General features: G+C 43.6%; 1 long non-coding RNA gene across 1 annotated transcript in view; it reads left to right on the top strand.

Annotated features, from left to right (window-relative positions):
- The window catches only part of LOC123001597 (uncharacterized), an 80,651-nt gene extending 63,751 nt beyond the window's left edge, over positions 1–16,900 (top strand). The window contains exon 6 of the long non-coding RNA XR_008960395.1: positions 15,430–16,900. This is a non-coding gene — a long non-coding RNA (uncharacterized LOC123001597). The remainder of the gene's footprint in view (positions 1–15,429) is intronic.
- The last annotated feature ends 2,044 nt before the right edge of the window (positions 16,901–18,944 follow it).

The raw sequence follows: 18,944 nt of genomic DNA, 5'->3' as shown, positions 1-18,944 counted from the left end.
CAAATAAGTTTGAATCAGAGCAGGGAAAGACTTTTCCTACCAAACAGACTTTAAAACCACCCTTTGCCTAGATTAATCTGGAGCCTTCCCAGAGAATCTACTAGTTAGAGGGACCATGGAAATGGAGCTTAAGACGGGAATTTGGTGCTGTAGGCTTATAGAGGCACAGACAGCATTTTGCAGAGAAGAGCAGAGCAGCACCTTTCTAGAAATTAACTGGTCAGTTCTTAAAAGATTATTCTTTGGGCAAGTGCCTAAGACAAGACTCAAACTACACTCCAACCTTTAGGCAGAACCATGTGGGACCTGCAGAAGAGAGCCCAAGCAGGCCCAGGATAGTCTCTGCTTTACTATTCATCACTATTCTTCAGAGAGAAGGCACAGTAGAGGAACATTGGAAGTCACTGCCTCTGTCTATAAATTCTCAAAAAATCCTTTTGTAGAACAAATCCTTAATAAATTGCCATGTTAAAAAAAACTCTTTAAGTATTGTTAAAATACAGATATCTGGCCAGAGAGGATACTATATGACTAATAGAGTTTAGCTTCTGGTGCCTAGATTTTGCAAAACCATTCTCTATTAAAGAAGTTAAGTTCATTCATTCTTTCTTTCTTTCTCTCATCTTTCTTTCTTTTAAGATATATTTATTTATTTGGGAGAGAGAGAGTACAAGCAGGAGGGTCAGAGGGAAAGGGAGAGAATCTCAAGCAGACTTTGTGCTGAGCACAGAGCTTGAAAGAAGTTTAATTCTTTCCGAATGTCCTGAAGGGAAGCAGATCTTGCTACCCTAAGATATACTTCTCTGGCATGTTGATTATTATAAGCTGGTTATTTTCAAGAGACAGCAGATACAGGTGAAATTCTGACACTGGGTAGCAGTTAGCCTTTTGTAAGAGATAGTTACACTTATAAAGGAAATCTCCCCTTCTAAGGGTGTCCCCAATGCTGTAGCAGGAAGAGGGGGATGACTCAATCTCTAGAAACACTTACCAGAGGAGAAGGCAACAATTTAAATCTGCACAACAACTATGCCTTTGTTTACCGTGCTCGCCTCCTACAACTGACTCCACACCCTCAACATCTTCTTTTCTCTTAGCTGATGATGGTATTTAAGGGGATGGTTTCAGCCATTTGGGGAGTTAGTTTTTCTGGATTCCTCCCATGTATATAGGAGGTACATGTGTTATTAAACTTCAAATCAAAACCACACTAAGATACCACCTTACGCCAGTTAGAATGGCAAAAATTGACAAGGCAAGAAACAATTGTTGGAGAGGATGTGGAGAAAGGGGATCCCTCCTACATTGTTAGTGGGAATGCAAGTTGGTACAGCCACTCTGGAAAACAGTGTGGAGGTCCCTTAAAAAGTTAAAAATTGAGCTACCCTATGATCCAGCCATTGCACTACTGGGTATTTACCCCAAAGATACAGACGTAGTGAAGAGAAGGGCCATATGCACCCCAATGTTCATAGCAGCATTGTCCACAATAGCTAAATCGTGGAAGGAGCCAAGATGCCCTTCAACAGATGACTGGATTAAGAAGATGTGGTCCATATATACAATGGAATATTACTCAGCTATCAAAAAGAACGATTTCTCAACATTTGCTGCAACATGGATGGCACTGGAGGAGATAATGCTAAGTGAAATAAGTCAAGCAGAGAAAGACAATTATATGGTTTCTCTCATCTATGGAACATAAGAACTAGGAAGATCGGTAGGAGAAGAAAGGGATAAAGAAAGGGGGGTAATCAGAAGGGGGAATGAGAAACAAACTGAGGGCTTCAGAGGGGAGAGGGGTGGGGGAATGGGATAGGCTGGTGATGGGTAGTAAGGAGGGCACGTATTGCATGGTGCACTGGGTGTTATACGCAACTAATGAATCATCGAACTTTACATAAAATTAAAAATTAAAAAACTTCTGATTGTTTTTCTCCTGTTAATCTGGCTTGTGTTGATTTAATTTTTAGACCAGCCAAAGAGGCTAGAAGGGTAGAGAGATTTTTCTCCCCAACAGTACCAAGTAATATTACTCTTCATTATCATCATTATTTAACTTTGTTCCTTCTTTTCTTCCTTGATCTACGGATTCCATTCAGTTTGAGACTGGCAAATGAGTTCTTCCTGATAATTTGCCCGAGGGAAAATGGGATGAAAGGCAAGCCCTGGACCTCAAGCTGCTCATAATTTAGTGGGGGAAATGGACAAGTAAACAGCATAGGGTATGATAGCTGTTATACGGAAATGCACTAGAGGTAGTAAGAACATACAGAAGAGATACCAAAACCGGATTTGGCAGGGGAGGGTGAAGGATAAGATTAAGGAAGACTTCAGAATGGAGGTGACTCCAGAGGTGGGCTCAATGAGTGTTAATTAGATGAAATGGATTTTCAGAGTGAACAACATATACAAAAGAATGAAGCCTTGAAGAGCATGGTGTGTCTAAAGAAATGTCATGAATTCACTACAGTTTGAAATTTTGATGTGAGTGTGTCAGGGCTGAGTTATGAGAGTCGGAGAGAATCATGATGGTAGAGAGCCTAAAAGGTGAAGGATTTCATATTAAGGAGTCCATGGTTCGTCCAAAAAACAACAGGATACCACTGATTGATATTATGCATGGGTTGACATCGTTAGAGTTGCTTTTTAGAATGCTCACTGCTCACATAGGCTCCAAGGTTAATAGTAGCTGCATCATTCAGTATTAGAGCTCAAACAGGACTCTGTTGGAGACTCCAATGTTTATTTGCATTTCCTGTTTTTTCTATGATTTTTCGAAGCACATGGAAGGGTAATATTGTCCCATTTGCTGGAGCCATGAGTGGGTTGCTATGAATCCTACAGGACTGGCATCTGAGAGGCCTTGGTTGACCATTTTCAGTTTAAATGTTTAGATCAGCTCCAGCATGGAGAGCTTTTGATGTGCCCATTTTTGACAAAGTGAGTGATTGAAGAATACTGTCAAAGGGCCTCAACTCTTTGTCTTTAGAGAGATATCTTGGTCTTGGCAGAGGACAATATGTTGACATGGACTGAAATTATCACTCTGAATGAAAAAATCAGGGGTTGGCTAGTTGGCTTAAGGCAGCTTCACTGGCTGGTCGAATAATATTATTCTCAGCCTTATGGATTTCAGGAGTTTTTACTATCCAGCACACCATTATTTGGACAGAAATAATACTTTTTTCACACTATTATTTCTGAAAATTTGATGTATTCCTTCGTTGCTCTACCTGCCTGGAAGATGTATTTCTAAAGTCAGGCAGAAGAAAAGTGGATGCCTGCTATTCACAATGCAATTACCATGACAAGTATTTCTAATTGCCACTTCCCTTCCTCCAAGCCTTCCTTTTCTTCAGACATTGAGGATTGCTGGTAATCTTGGGTTATTATCACACTGAGCTGCTAACCTGAGTCTTGACACTCCTCCTGGAGACCCGTGTCAGAAATAATTACAGCTGAAGAGAGGTGATTCTTCCTTCGTTATTAGCAGTTGCTGGTGTTGGTGTCTAACATTGATTAACAATTTGAAACAACGCATTCTTTGGGCTCCAGCACACATTTTGTTTCTTCTGTGCCTTGGAGGACAGCACACATTGTTCTTCATTCCCTAGCCTCCTTTTGCCCATTGTGTCTGTGTGTTTTGAGAAGGTTACTTTCATGCTCTAGTGATTTATTTACTTCTGATGTTATTTTCTCCTCTTTCTTGTTTTTAACAATTTGCTGGTTCTATTGGTGAAGTAGAGAGAATTCACCACTTGGGACTGGACGCTGTGTGTGATTGTGAGGGTTCTCCAAGCTGAGACAGGTCCATTTACCACCCAGTAACCCAGATTTTCAGCAACAGTAGTAGGAGAGGACAGTGAGAGATGGCGCTGATTTGAACAATAAGGAGGGAAGGGCAGGGGATGCTGTCTGCACAGATGCCTGCTTCTAGGAAGCCCACCTCTTTGTCTTTAGACAACCTCTTACCCTGCTTACTAGCTATGTAGACTGGGATCACCGTGGGGAGTGGGGTTGTGAGAAGTTTATAACCATAGCTCTGGGAGGAGTTTGTTCAGCTGTTGTTTTTGTCTGCTTTGGAGGGTGAGTGAAGGCACATACCCTGCTCAACAGATCATCATTAAATGTCACCCCTGTTCTGAAGAGGCTGTCTTGCATACAGTTGTATAAAGTCAAAAGAACTTCAGGAAGGCAGTATGAAAATACGAAAATTCCTTATTGGAATTCTAATTCTTCCTTCCTTTCTTCTTGAATGAGCTGAGCAGGAAAATGTCATTAAATAAGATGTTTTCTTTCCTGGTCTGTTTCTTCTTCTTAAAATTCAACAAAAGGCAGACTCATAGTATATTTTAGGTGCTTTTGTGCTATAATGTGGTTGCCTTGTTTATTGAGACTCCTCCATACTTTAGTCCTTGGATAGGCACAACTTCCTTGACTCTGGCTCCTGACTCTTTGAAAAGGCAACTGTCTGGGAGTTCCCCTAGTAATTGGATTTGTTATACAATGGGGTTGGCTGGCCGCTGGAAGTGCAAGGTCTCAGTGTGACAGTCTTATGTGACATGTGGTTCATCTGCATTTGCATTTTTTCACCATTCAATAAACATAGATTAAAATAGTGCATCATACTGACTGATAGTCCAAGTGTTATTGATATTTATCGATAGTCTGTTATGTTTCAGGAGCTTGCACACACTTTATCAGAGTGGCTGTGTTGCCCTGAGGTTACTAATATGGACTTTGAACTCAAACAGATATGTTTGAAGTCCCAGTTCTATCAGTTGGTACATGTGTGACATTAGACATGTCCACTAACTTTTCCAAGCCTCAACACTCTTATTTGTGAAATGGGGATCATATTAATTCCTATCTGGGAAGGTTGTTGATAGAAATAAATGACTTAATGCATGTTAAGTGCTTGTATTACATGGCACATCATATATTTATGTTGTCTTCTCTCATTTAATCTTCACAAGACCCTGAAGAGTAGGTATTATTATACTGCCATTCTACAAAGAGAACCCAATATTACAGAGTTGTGAGAATTTATATCCTAGATTTTAGAACATTAAATCACTATGTCTATACTTACTGTTTTATAGTGTAAACAGCTGAGGACGAGAGAAGCCATGAACTGTGACTCCCAGGCCAGGTCTCCTTTGTTCCTCGATGTTTCCCCTCACTTGCATTACAATCTCCATGGCCATCTATAAGGAAACTCTTTGAACTCTCTGCATATGTCTGTCACTACTAATGTTAGCATCGGCCCACCCTTATTTGAAGGTTGACTGCACAGTTTATATTTTCCAGACCATTTTCATCTCTTCTCTCTGTGTTCTTTGGGCCTTTCCATCCTCATTAACACCTTTACCAGAAAGGAAATGTAAAGGGAAATAAAACTTAAGCTACTCAGTTTTGCTCCTTATTAGCAGCTCTTTTTAAAAGATTTGGTAGATGGGGAGGCTGACTTTCAGCTATTGTGGGGTATTTTGATTATAGCCATGGATTTAAATGAGCTGGGCTACCTTTCTTGTGGTTACCATGGATAAATGAGAGTTGATTGTCTGAGCCGCAGTAGGCCTGTGGCCACAGAGAGGCCCCCTGTCAGCCCAGCCAGCAGCTCTGGGCCTTCTGGCTTGCTGCCGTCCCTGCTGCCCCCCTTTATAGACCTTCCACCAGGGGCTCCTCATTCTACATTAGAGACAGAGGAGCCTCTCTAAGGTCATGGTACCCTTGGCCATGTTAGTTAGGACCGCCATATCACACTTGTGTAAGGAGACCTGGATTTGCACAAGGTGGTGGCCCTGGGCTGACCTGAATCAGAAAAACACAAAGCTGGAAATCAGAACATGTCAGATATTTCCTTTCATTCTGGTTATATTTTAAAACCTAGCTCCCTCTCTCTCTACACTGCATTGTCCTTGGAGAGTGCAAGCTTTCCTTTGCCAGAAGGTCCTTGGGGGTTTCCTGCTGCTTGTTATCTGGACCTCATTCGGCTATGGCCTGAGAGGGTAGCCTGGCAGCCATGCTCCCGTTAACCCTGCCAAGCAGACCTCCTTCTGTTGGTTTTTGATCTTGGGAGTGTCAGGAGAATACAGTCCCCAAACAATTGTGTTCTTTTGGTCTACTCCACTTCTTAATTCCTCTGCCCAGTTTATCATAGACCTTAGATACTTCCTCTTATCTTTCATTACCTAAAGGCTATCTCTGTGACCTGATTTCCAGCAGCCAAGTATGGGCAGAATTTTAATGGTGGACGTGATGTTGAGCAGCTACTTGGGAACTAGGGATGTCCACTTTACTGAATGGCCTCAGTTTTCCTATCTGTAGAAGCATGGGGGCTGTTCTAAAGACATCTGGTCCTTCCGGCACTAAGTTTCTATGATTCTATAAATGCTGGTTTTAGGAAGTTCCGCTTCAGATTCATGGAACCAAAAAGCAATATATAAGCAGGAAATCAGGCAACGGGTATGTAGGCTAGTATTTCCTTAATCATATGATGTCAAGTTTTTATATCTCTTTTTTTTCCCTCATAGAATCTTCTGCTAAAGTCTTAGCAGTATTGTAAGAAGAAATGGGATACCATTGGTGGAAAGTCTTTGAGTATTTCATGAAATAATAAGAAAGTTATTATAAATCTAAGCTATAATTATAAGTATTTTAAAATTTCTCTGATGTAACAAAAGAGTAGTTTATTTGTTTTTAGAGTCTCCAGGAAATGCTTCCCCCAAAGTTTAGGGATACTTTTTTTCATCCTGTATACTTAGAATTATAAATAATTGGTTTTGTAGTTAAAAGTTTTTATAAGATGTTTGAAAATTTTTGGTAGAATTAAAATGATTTCTTTTTCATAAGTAAGGAGATCAAAAGCAGGGAAAGTGATATCCTAGAGGAAAAAATATACCAGGCCAGAGTCAGAGGTCCTGGGTTCACGTCCCAGCTCTGTCATGATGAGACTCTAAGCCACTTGAGGGCAAGGTTCTGTTTCCCTAGCTCCCAGGAGAGCACCTGGACTGAATGCCTGCTGCCTGAGGTGCTCATAAATATAGCAAATATCTAATAATAAATAAAAGAAAGTATAAGAAATAAAATAATAAAAATAAATAACTGGGTGACCTTGGGCACCTAGTTTAACTTCCCTGTGTCTTATTTCATTAACTCAGAAAATTCAGGGCTGGGCTCTGGGTGAGACACAAGACAAAAAGGGTCCCGGCTCTTGAGGAGTGGGTAGTGTAAGAAGAGATGACATCCCCCTCTTCACTGACCTCAGGCTGTCTGGAAGAGTAAATGGGATGGGACCATTGTTGTTACTGTTTGTCATTCATGGGGATGTGGAGAAGCTCCAGGCATGCTTGTTCCTGGTACTCGCAGGTTTCTGGGAAAATCCTCCATGGAGTAGGGGCACTTCCAGGATTTCCTGTTTTCATCCCTGTTTATTTCTATATCAGCACCAGGTAGAATTCATCCTGCTGAAAAAGCCTGAGCCTTCATTTCTTTGGAAATCCTCTGCAAACAACTACTTATGACTGGGGTCCAAGACACCTGTACGTACAGCAGTCCTGCTCATCTGCTTTCTCTTCTGTGGTTTCAGTTAGCTGCCTTCAGCTGCGGTCTGGAAGCAGATGATCCTCCCTTGTTGAATTGTCAAGTCAATAGCAGCCTGTGTCACAAGGCCTGCGTTGTTCACATCACTTCATTTCATCCCATAGGCGTTTTATCATCTCACATCATCACAAGAAGAAGGGTAACTACAGTACAAAGATTTTGAGAGAGAGAGAGACCACATTCACATAACTTTTATTGCAGTATGTTGTTATAATTGCTCTTTTTTAGTGTTAGTTATTATTAATCTCTTACCATTCCTAATTTATAAAATAAACTTTATTATAGGTTATGTATATATAAGGAAAAACATAGTATGTGTAGGGTTTAATACCATCTGTGTTTTGAGCATCTACTGGGGGCTGGGAATGTGTTCCCCATGGATAAGGGGAGCTAGTGTATGCAGAATATTTAAGAAGCTTCTGTGAACACAGTAGTGGGGGTACATACCCTGGAAGTTTCTGATTCCCACGCCCATGTTCCCCCTAACACTCCCTTCCTCTTCAAAGAAACTTGAATTCTTTTATTCTGTCCCTGGCTCCCACTGAGATTTGGATCTGAATGACATGTTTAATAATTTCAGAAGGAAAGAATTTGGGATCAGGGAGAAGAGAGAGGCAAGTTGGTCATCAGAAATGGAGCTTTTGGGATTGAGCCTTGGGGGAAAAAAAGAACAGTGCTGTGTTTTGGGAGGAAGGAAGCAGCTGAAGGATGAAGGGAGGGCTGGGGCTGTGGATGAGGGGTGGGAGCATCAGAGGTTCAGAGCCCCCTGGGCCTGGCTGCTCCAGTATGGAGTTCCTCGGAGGGAGGCCTGAAGCCAGTACCACATGAATTGGGGAAGGGGTTTGAAGACCCTCTGGAGAGCAGTGAGGGTCCTTCAGGGGGATGAGGGGGGACGCTGTATGCTATAAATGGAACCCACTTTTCCTTTCAGGACCATTTAAGTTACTCTGTGTCTCAAGAACCATAAATATACTGGAAAAAGGAGTTAACAAACAGGTCCCTCTCTTCAATTCTGGGAGACAGCCATGCTATATAAGCTTAACAAATATATTTTAAACTCTGCTGGGTTTCTGATTACAAAAGTCATGCTTGTTCATTGCAGAAAATACAAAAAAAGCATCTAGAAGAAAATAAAAATCATCTAGAACTCCCCTTCTGAGAGATGACCACTGTTAACATTCTGGCATGGAGCTTTGCAGTCCACACACATGCTTCCAACAAACAGGATTAGAACACCTATGTCATTTTTTTAATAATAATTTTTTATTATGTTATGTTAGTCACCATACAGTACATCCCTAATTTTTGATGTAAAGTTCCATGATTCATTACTTGCGTATAACACCCAGTGCACCATGCAATACGTGCCCTCCTTACTACCCATCACCGGCCTATCCCAATCCCCCACCCCCTCCCCTCTGAAACCCTCAGTTTATTTCCCAGAGTCCATAGTCTCTCATGGTTCATTCCCCCTTCTGTTTACTCCCCCTTTCTTCTTCCCTTTCTTCTCCTACCGATCTTCCTACTTCTTATGTTCCATAAATGAGTGAGACCATATGATAATTGTCTTTCTCTGCTTGACTTATTTTGCTTAGCATTATCTCCTCCAGTCCCGTCCATGTTGCTGCAAATGTTGTGAACTTGTGCGACTTCATCAAGATAAAAAGCTTTTTTGCACAGCCAAGGAAACAGTCAAAAAAACTAAGAGGCAGCCCATGGAATGGGAAAAGATATTTGCAAATGACGCTACAGATAAAAGATTAGTATCCAAGATCTACAAAGAACTTCTCAAACTCAATACATGGGAAACAAATAATCAAATAAAAAAATGGGCAGAAGATATGAACAGACACCTTTCCAATGAAGACATACAAATGGCTAATAGACGCATAAAAAAAAATGTTCAAAATCATTAGCAATCAGGGAAATTCAAATCAAAACCACATTGAGATACCACCTTACACCAGTTAGAATGGCAAAAATTGACAAGGCAGGAAACAACAAATGTTGGAGAGGATGTGGAGAAAGGGGATCCCTCTTACATTGTTGGTGGGAATGCAAGTTGGTACAGCCACTCTGGAAAACAGTGTGGAGGTCCCTTAAAAAGTTAAAAATTGAGCTACCTTATGATCCAGCCATTGCACTACTGGGTATTTACCCCAAAGATACAGACATAGTGAAGAGAAGGGCCATATGCACCCCAATGTTCATAGCAGCATTGTCCACAATAGCTAAATCATAGAAGGAGCCAAGATGCCCTTCAACAGATGACTGGATTAAGAAGCTGTGGTCCATATATACAGTGGAATACTACTCAGCCATCAAAATAGAACACCTATGTCATTTGTAAGTTGCTTTTTTTTTTTTTTTTAAGATTTTATTCATTTATTTGACAGAGAGAAAGGCAGGGAGAGAGGGAACACAAGCAGGGGGAGCGGGAGAGGGAGAAGCAGGCTTCCCGCTGATCAGGAAGCCCGATGCGGGACTTGGTCCCAGAACGCTGGGATCACAACCTGAGCCGAAGGCAGACGCTTAACGACTGAGCCACCCAGGTGCCCCTGTAAGTTGCTTTTTTACTTAACAATAAATTCTGAACATTTTTATATGTCTTTCAATATTTGCCTTCAACATAACTTTTAAGGTATACCCTACCCTCTTAGCTGGTTCTTCATGGCTGTTGATGCCACTGAGAAGCTTGGGGACAGATAGGGGTTCACCAGCTTTGATCTTCTCTGTGCCTTGTCCCATTTCAGGGCTTGATGAGCCCTATGTCCTTGTCAAGGCAAGTGCTTCCACCCTTGCTCTTGATTGCCTTCCCTTCAAGAAACTTGCTTGCTCTTGCCTCTACCCTGCAGTTTTTCCAGTCCATGGGCATGTCCCTTAGTTCAGGCCTCTTGATTCCTCCCACTTAGTAGTAGGCTGTCATAAGAGAGTTCTTACTTATCTTCTCCCCTCCAGTGTCTCTCCTCCACCCTGTTTTATATATTATTGGCCTATTAATCATATTAAGTAACAGCCATTATCTCTCACTCCTCTGCTCAGAAGCATTCAGTGTCTCCCCACTGCCTACCATGTCAAGCCCAACATCCCAGGCTGGCAGGCAGAACCTCTCAGGTATGGCCTTATTTCTCATATGAGGGAGGAAACTTTAACCCTTCTCTTTCTGTCTTCTCACCAAATCCAATTAGTCACAGTCTCCTGTTGATTTACCCTGCTCTTATGCCACTGATTGGCCCTCTTTCTGTCTACTTTCTTTGCTCCTGCCTTAGCTCACACCCTTCTGATTATTGAATTATGACAAAAGACTTGTCCCTGGTTTTCTTGCCTCCAGTCCTTCCCCCTCAACATTGCTCTTCATACTACACACAGAAGGCTTTTCTAAAGTAAAATACAACCATTGCACACTCCTTTAAAATGTTTAATGGCTTCCCATAGTATCTGGAAAAAGTCCTAATTTCTTAGCATAACCTAAAGGCCCTTCCCATGTCCCTTTATCACCTTTTGGATGTTGGGCTTAAATCACACTAAGTACCTCCAGTCCTTCTGTATCCCAGAGGTGCCCTCCAGTCTCATACATGCTGCCCCACCCCTCTTTTGTCTTCCCTATACCCCTTCTCTGAGACTCTGCCCCTGCCCCTGGATTAATGGCCATCATAAGTACTTGCACAGCAATTTGTCCCCCCCCCCCCCATCCTAGTTCCAATCATATTGCCCTGCAGTTGCCCTTTTACTTGTCTGTGGAGTAAGGAACCTTACGATTCTTGAGGGCATAGATGGTGTTTTATTTGTCGTAGTATTTTCCCAACACTCAGTACAGGGGATACAGCATGTTTATTCAATCATTTTTGGTGTATGAATGAATGAATGGGTAAGTGTCTTAATATTCTGCAGTAGTGTATCAAACAGTCAGACACTGAGAGAATGGGGCAGAGGGCACTTACGGTCCCTCATTGGTGATACAGTCAAAAGGGCAGTTGTAGGCAACTCCCATGATTGCCCTAAGTCTTCATCCTTCCGTCTGTGCTTGAGGCTGGTGCCATATACTCTCTTTCTGGGCTTTTTACGTTTAGGATTTCTTTAGGTCCTTGCATATGCATGGTGGCTGGGGCACGGTGCAGTCAGCTGTCATACCAGAGGGGAGACCCCGTGCCTGGAAGCCCAAATGGAGTCATCACTAGCCCAGGGCCATTTTGATCTTTGCCTATGATTTGATAGTTGTGTTCCTGGGACACAATAAGCCTAGGTTCCTCCTACTCTGCCACCATCTTCCCTCTGAAATCCACCCATGATTTGATAGTCATGATGATGGAAAAACACACACAAAAATATTTTATTTGTATCAAGTCCAGGCTGAGGATGTGAGTGATGCCTTTATTCTATCCTGGTCACAAGGCACTTTCCTTATCCGTAATAAGCTTGACGTGTTCCCAGCCCAAATCACTAAACGTGATCACAGTTGCTTCTAAGACTCCCCATGCTTTCATTCTTGGCTCGTGCCATGGAAACGTTCAGATCAGGTTGCTCTTCATTTTAAGACCCTCTAGCAGCTTCCAGTTGCATTTGGATCTGAGGTCTCTGTAATGATCTATGAGTTCTTGCCATGATCTGGATCCTGCCCTCCATTCCAGACACATCCCACTTCCCTTTCTTCCTTAATTACCCCATTCTGGCCATACCAGCCTTCTTTCACCTTCTTCCTTTAGTTTCTGATCTCTTCCCCACTTGAGTATCTCCTCTCTGCCATTTCCTCTGCCTCAAATTCTCTCTCTGCTTTTTGCACAGCTGGTTGCTTCTCTCGCTTCACGTCTCAGCATGGGATACCCTGACCGATCTCCCTAGTGGGCCCTCTCTTGTGCTCTATCACTGTATGCTTCACATTTTCTTCATAGCGTTTCTCACCAGCTGTAATTATGAATTTACCTTTTGGTTCATTGCTACTCTTCAAATCTAAGGTCTGACACTTACTGGCTGAATGACCTTGGGCAAATTATATAACCAACTTTCACCCACATAACCTCATCTGAAAATGGAGATGTTTTTCTTGAGAGGTATTACTCGATGCCAGGTACTGTGCTAATTATTTAACATGGATTGAATTAGGCCTCCCAGCAGAGGGCACGGAGAGAATACCCAAATTGCCCAAGGGCACACAGTTTGTTAACGGTATAGACAAAATTTGAACCCATTCAGTTTGGCTTCCAAGCCCATGCTCTTTACCGCTTTGCCAGGCTAAGTGCAAATGTTCGTTGAATACATAAATGAGAAGCTTCCTCATCAGCTTTCCTGATTTTTCTTTAAAAGTGTTCTGCATGATAGCAGAAGTGCTTGCCAGCTTTCCAGATCCATCTAGAATGCCTAGATGCCCCCCACCTTGCCCCACTTACCCTACTTGGAGGGAAATGTGACTTCTTTGGCCCCCTGAAGGCTGAAAGCCAAGCTCCAGCCCCCAGGGTGGCCCTGATGAGGTGGAGGCAGGGGCCTCCTGCCTTTGTGCAGCAGGAGCCAGTTTCAGACAAATACGCTGTGTGTGCTTCTGGCAGCATTTTCTGCCTACAAACACCCAGCTACAAGGAATTCACTCTGGGTTGATTCTTCTTTTCTTTTCCTTGACAAAAGGCAAGAACTATGCGGGGAGGAAAACCTTTACTCTGAAAAGAATTGCTAAGTGCAGGACCGGCCTTACTGTTCCACGGAGCAATTCAGAGGACTCAGGAGGCTGGCAGCTGGGGCAGGGGACTTGGCTCAAGAGGACCCAGGGTCTGAAACCAGTGGTCCTGCCATCAGCCCCTGACCTGGGGAGTGAGAGGTGCTGCAGAGAGACAGGCTTTGCCTTCCAGTTGCAGATGACAGATGTCATCCCACACAGGTCCACATTTTTCATTCCAGTACCTGCTTCTCCTTTTTATTATTATTTTAAAAAAAATGAACAGAGTATATTGAGGGCCTATAGGGATCCCTTTGAGCATCCCTCCTAGTCGATGAACCCTACGTTTGGGGCTTTGCCTGTAAGTACTGCCCTCCTCGTCTATCCTTCATTCTACTAGCTGTATTACTGTGAACCAGGCTTGCAGCAAGGATCCCCTGAGTGAATGTGTTACCCTCAGTGGCTCTCAGATGACCCTGAGCAAGTCTCTCCTGCAGGGGACGGGCAGAGCAAAGAGAGGAGGTGGTGGGAACAAAGGCATAGATCAGGAAATTGTATTTGTGATTAGGAAATAGTGAGCTCGTGCATTTAACAGAAGATAGGATCCTAGGGAGGGAATGTCTGGGTTATTCTCCAGATGCCCCTCATATCTATCTATTCTTTGCCTTTCTTGTCCTTGCTCTGTGCCCCAGGAAACTGACTTCTGTGGTTCCATCACAGGGACTCCCTGGCCCTGAGGTTTCCTGTTGGAATTGAACAAGAGGAGGCACAGCAAGCCATCAGAGGATGGGGGAAGAAGAGGAGAGGTTATTTATTCCCTTCCTTCTCCCCTCCCCCTCCCCACACCCCCAAGCTGCTGAGGTTCTAGGAGAGCTACAGTCCAGCAATCTTCTAGTGACGCTTCTGTCCCAGGCTCTTCTTTCTCCACCTGTGACTCTCCCAGGGACTGGGGAACACTGTTCTTAGCTTTCACTCCTTCAGACCTAGCCACAGCATGGCCTTCCATGGGGTACTGGTTCCTGTGGGGTTCGCTTTCCTTTGCTGGTTCCTTAAACCCTACTCACAGCCCTACAGACAGTCCCCTGGGTGTATTCTCTCTCGTTGAACCCTGTAGTGTGTGTACTATCTGTTTCCCTGACTGATACAGAGAGTAGTGGGAGACTAGGCCAGAAAGATTGAATATAGCTAGATTTTGGAGAACGTTGAGGGCTGTGCTCAAGATTTTATATACGTATTTTTTAATCAGGACACTTGGAAATCATTCAGTGTTTCTGAACACAAGAGGACTCGAGCAGAGGTAGTTGGCAGCAGTCAGAATAAGAGCAGTGAATGCAGGAGATGGTGTGAGGTGGAGAATGGACAGAAGTGGCGGCCAACTGGATATGTGGATGTGGAGAAGGAGCCTTTGAGGCTAGGGTCATGCCCCCAGGACCAGGCTGACTGAGAGCGTGGTGGTGCCACCAGCAGAACGGGGGAGGGAGGGGAGTCGCTGTTACCTTCGGTTTGAGAAAAGTTGAAAATACCTCCAAACTTTCTCTAAAAGTCGTGCTCATGGTTATCCCTCATCGAAGGGGCTGTGGTGGTATGAAGTGTTTCATCCGTCGCCCCCAGGCCTGTTGTAGCTCAGACAAGACCACACAGAGATGCTGCCCTTGCGTGGAAGGGGGCTGGCTACATGGTGGTCACCCAGTACAGTTTGGGTGCTTTAGAGGCTTAATGCACAGTGACCACCTGGGGGTAGCTGGACAACAAGGGGAGCTCAAATCTTTTTTGTAGTTATGGTTCTTATTTAGCAAGGAGCTGAGGCAGCAAAACACATCATGCAAGGACACTGTGAAGGAATGAAGGCTGCGGGGAAAAGGAGGCTCATTGTGGGCAACAGCAGAGGGCCGCTCCGAGAGCCGTGAGTGGAAGCAGCAGGAGTGGGCTTCAGCTTAGAATAGAGACAGCTGGCTAACGCTTGATTCAGTCTGCCTATTGGTGGGATGAGCTTCTTACCAAGTGATGAATGCCTGGTCCTGAATGGGATTAAGTCGAAGCTAAATGCTTGCTGGTCACTGACTGTAAAAAGACTTCCTGTATTGTGCTATAAATTGGGCTGAAGAAAGTCACATCATATTCTATTTCCTTCAGTTCCAGCCTAATGATTCTGTGATTTTCCTATTGCCTCCACACAGGTGCAGAGGTGGGTGGATGGCCACAAGGCTAAAACCAGCAGCTGTCCAGGTTTCTGGCCTTTCATTACAGGTATGTTCTAGAGGGAATTGACAGCACAAAGAACAAACAAAATGCTTTGTGGGTCGGAAGTTGAATAATCTTATTTGTTTCTATTCCTCTGCCATGGTCATCTTTGTCTCCTTTAAATAATACTCCATTTCCTGTCAGTTGAGATTAACAGCATGAATTTGATTGGTCAGCCATGTGGGGAATATGTAGAAGAGAGAACAAATGTGCTTTGATTCCCTAGTGGTTCTACCAGCTGGGGAGTTTCGAAGATTTCTTTTTAAATCTCAATTGAAGATGGGATAAAGGAACTGTGCTGTGATGAAAGCATGTCTGCAACATAGAAAGGTGGCGAATGAGGAATTTCTTGCTAAACGGGGGCAGAGAAGAATCTCTCTCTTTGGACTGAAGGGTGTTAAAAAGATACATGCTTATCTAGAACCACAGTATCTTGAAGGAATTCAGAGATGTTTGTACTTCGGTCTTCCATTTGACAGATCATACAAAATATTTGTAAATTGATTTTAAGTTTATAGACCCTCGTAGGTGCATTATCTCATTTTATCTTGTGAGGCTGATGTCTTAAGTAATACTTTTCCCATTTACCAGATGAGCGAACTGAGACTCAGAGATGCCATGTTTCCTGTCCAAGGTCATATAGATTATAAGTGGATGAGCTGGACTTTGAACTTTAATCTTAGAGTCTAATTATCACATCATAATGAGAGACTAGATTGTAAACCAGCGCATATTGCACATTTATCTTATGCCAGACACTGTGTTAAGCACTTTACATGGGTTACAACATTCCCATTTTCTAGGTGTGGAAGCTGAGAATGCTCCTCCAAGCTTCTGGATCTACCAAAGCATAGACTACAATTGAATCTCAAGGTTGTTACAGGCTTACCTTATCTTTGACACTAGGATGAAAAAAAATGTCAGTAGCATTCAGCTCAGGCGAGGATGTACATGTCGGTGTGAGGACAGGGTATGTGGGTGCCAAGAGCCCTCCCGGAGCCCCACACTGTGCCTATAACTGCCTACTGGCCATCTTCCCTTGGTTAGTCTCTTGGAAACTGAAATGTTCAATCTCTTAAACTAAACTCCCTATCTCCTCCCCAGCATCGTCCCTCGTTTTGCATTCTCTATCTTGGCCCAATGCCATGACTCAGGCTTAACACATATAGGGGGTGTTGGTATTGAAGACTTCTAGATTTGACTTCAGCAAGACTGCTCATGGCCCTTCCAGCCTTTCCATCCCCACTACTGTGCCTTAGGTCAGACCCATGTGACCTGACTTTGGCAGTACCAGTCTAATGGAGCCTTTCCACTCCTCTTCCATTCCTACAGATTATCTCAAGTTATATTTCCCGGAAACATTGGTTGTATCCAATTATTCTCTTTCTCTAAAATCGTCACCCTCTTCCTGTTCTAGTCATTCATTCCTCCGATGGTAATTGAACAACTGCTACGTGCCAAGCACTCTTCCGGGGGCGGGGGGGGGGGGGCATCCCAGAGTAAACAAAGTAGCTACAGAGTCACTTAAAAAGTGCATGTTCTTCAGCCAAACATTCGATGTCATCTGCGATTTGGCTTAACTCATTTTTCTGGCCTTTATGGTCTCTCTGCACATCTGCAGGTAATATCCACATTCCTTGTTGTCCAGTCCTACTGAGCACTCCCAGCATCCTTTCTTCATGCCTAGTTGAGCACTTACCTTCTCCCGGAGCTCCACTCACCTGTCCAGATTTCCTGTGACCCAGCTCACCTGCATCTCTTCCCTGAATTCTTTCCAGATCTAGTTAGAATTAATCTCACTGTTACTGTTAGCACAATGTTTCCATATGTTATGGTTAGTATCACCGCCTGCATGATTTCCACATTCATCTGTCTCTCCCCTTACGTTGAGGTCTTTGAGCAGAGGAATGTCTTAACTGTGTTTGTATTCTCAGCCCTTTGCTCAGTCCCTGGCACACAGTAAGCACCTAATAAATACGAGCCACTTTGAAATATTATAGTTCTTGATAGCACTCCCCCCTCATCATCTTCCTCCCCCTTTTCAAATATCCTTAACTGCCTTAGTTACACAAATAAATACATCTTGGGCAGCACAACCTGTAGAAGTTCAGGGAGGCCCTTTCAGCCTCTAGGTGGCAGTGTTACTGTGCTCAACGGGAGGAAGTTGCTCCGTGGGCCAGGAAATTTTATCAGCCTCTTAGGGGAACAGCCTTCCTGTCTCCTCTTCCTCCCTCTGTCTCTCCATCCTCCCTTTTCGCCCTCTCTTTCTCCTTTTTTACCCCCGCCCCCATTTCTCTTCATCTATTAAATATCTTCAAAGAGTTTTTAAAACACCAGAGCATAATTTAAGCACTGAGGAAAACATACAAGGCTGGCTGGAGACCCTGCCTTTTCCCTCACACCCCTCGTGTAGAATTGTAAATTGTAATATTTCTAATAGATCCAATTTAAATTTTGGAGGTGTGGGGGATTATGATCTTCAGAGAAGGGGAGATACAAAGCAGTTGTTTTTAGAAACAGCCAAGTAAATACTTCAAAATGGCCTCACAACACGTCTGGCTATCTACCTCCACTCCTGCACGCATCCTGGGTGTCGGGGCTCACTCGGCTTCGTGGGGCAGGTCTGGAAACTGAGCTGTTGATCAGGGAGGGTGTGAGGCTGCATCCGGCGATGTTTCCATTCCATTCAGGAGGAGGAGGGTGGCTGAGTTTGCTGGGAGCCCAGCTCTGAGGAGGAGAGGGGGCAGGAGAGGGTAGCGGGGCCGTGCAGGGTGGATGTGGCAGGCTCCAACAAGCGCAGGGGAATGCAGCCGGGTTTTGCTCTCTGGTAACAAATCGAAATCTCTACCTGCCTATTTTTCCAGAATGCCCACTGCTCTAACAATTCAGCATTTTAAAGGAAGATGGTGGAGGAGGGAATTGGTAATTTAAGCATGAAAAATGTCATTTTGCCTCAGAGCAAACTGCCTTTCTCTGCCCTGGCTCCTTTTGTGTGGTTTGGATTTAGGCATATCTGGAAGATCATTTGCCCAATACTAATAGGAAGGCTTACTGTGCTCGCTTGTTATGAGACGTAATAGGACTTCCTCTCACTGTGGGAGTAGCAACCACCTAGCCCCACTGGTTTCTATTTTTCTGTCACCAAGAGAGACTCTCTCTCTCTCTGTCTCTTACACACACACACACACACACACACACACCCCAAAGAACTCCTGGATTTCTACTCACACATTTCTCTTTCAGACAATTAAAATGCATTCATCTTCCTCCAAATCCTATGCTCCTATTCTTTCCCTACCTTGGGTTCAAGTTTATTTGGTTTGGAAGGGAGGTCCTTTCACTTGCATGTGGTTAATTAATCAGACCCTTTCCTCCTGCCAGATTTGTCCATATCTTTGCTTACTAAACAGGAGCTGTGTTTTCCTCTCCTTTCTCCTTCAAGTAGCACGTA

Source organism: Ursus arctos, unplaced genomic scaffold, assembly GCF_023065955.2.
Source record: "Ursus arctos isolate Adak ecotype North America unplaced genomic scaffold, UrsArc2.0 scaffold_2, whole genome shotgun sequence".
In the NCBI taxonomy this organism is placed as follows: Eukaryota; Metazoa; Chordata; class Mammalia; order Carnivora; family Ursidae; genus Ursus; species Ursus arctos.
Note: the sequence above shows the minus strand (reverse complement) of the source record. Positions and strands in the feature narration are given on the sequence as shown.